Source organism: Phoenix dactylifera, unplaced genomic scaffold (assembly GCF_009389715.1).
Source record: "Phoenix dactylifera cultivar Barhee BC4 unplaced genomic scaffold, palm_55x_up_171113_PBpolish2nd_filt_p 000603F, whole genome shotgun sequence".
In the NCBI taxonomy this organism is placed as follows: domain Eukaryota; kingdom Viridiplantae; phylum Streptophyta; class Magnoliopsida; order Arecales; family Arecaceae; genus Phoenix; species Phoenix dactylifera.
In genome coordinates, this window is record NW_024068000.1 from 28,661 (window position 1) to 30,093 (window position 1,433).

Consider the following 1,433-nt stretch of genomic DNA (forward strand, 5'->3'; position numbering starts at 1 on the left):
CCTCCCTGCGAGCTAGCACTTTTCGGGAAGCTGATCATTCCGGATCTTCGCGTGGACGAGTCATCGAGGCCGGACGCTTGTGCGGCTGCGAAGCATCCTTGAAGGAACCCCCTTCTAAAGGTAAGAGATCTGATCTCTTTTATGGTTGAGATATGATCTCAATCTTCAAATCACAAGAAGTTGTGATTTATGCATATTTATTTGAATTACACAATCCTCGAGATCTGAGGGCTTTGTGATATTTGGTGTCAAAGCAAAGGATTAGTGGAGACTATCCGATTCCTGAAAACTCTCACGCATGATCGTGTGATGAAGCGTGGCTCTCCACCCGGGGGCTCATATGATGAGTGCTTTGATAGGCACACGCGGGTGTCACCCTATGTATTGGGACTGAGCCCGCGCCACATGCGATATGCAGTTGAAGACTGTCTTCGACTGGTACCAAAGTTAAAATATCTAAAATATCAAGCATGTTTTGGGTTAAAATGTTTAACCCGTTCTTTCCGCATAAAAATTTTCTGAAATTCATGCTTAGCCCTCTGCACGCACACCATCAGTGATATCAGAGCCCGTCCAGGTTCTTTGTAATATCAAATATCTATGCAAGATGTGATCTTTTACATATGATCTAAACTAATTATATTATTTCATTATGTTATTCATATGATGAATGAACATGTTTGTTTGCATGATTAACTTGAATCTTAAAAGTGTTTTAAGGATTTAAAGTTATGAAGCATGCAAAACAAAGATAAGACATGAATAATGTATTATACTTAATTATGAATTGAGTAATGATATAGATCCTAGACTTTAAATGTGATTTGAATGTCTAAGACATTGCATAATTCATGGGGTAATGGGTTAGCTAAATCAAATCCAATTGATTTGGACTCAATGGTTGAAATCAAACTTGGTAGAGTAGTTGATCTAATCTAATTAAAGTTGTTTCTTAGATTGGGTCAAGATTGTTCTTGATCTTTGCAATAGTTGTAGTTGATCAAGTCCATGTCTTTGATTAGACCAAATGGATGTTGATTTAGGCTTCGTGGTTGAGCTTGAGTTATGATATTGATCGAATTGAAATTAATAAACTAGTTGGTGTCAAAGGCAACTGTAATCAGTAGGTTTTTAATTGGGAGCTACTTGCTGGATTTCGGTCCAGTCAAGTTAATGGCATACCCTTCCGCTGATCTCACTTACCTGGCCATCTTGGTGAATCTCTTTTGATCAGATCTCTGATTGACTCTAATTGACCCATGCCTGTAAGAAAATCAGTTGGATTGATTTAGGTGCACTGAGTTGAATCTATTTCCTATGATACCTGACTTATGAAGTCAGTGGGAGGATTTGGATTGAGTCAGCTTTTTATTATAAAAATCCTCTAAATTATTAGGTCCATAAAATGATAGGGTTAATGGAGATGACCACGT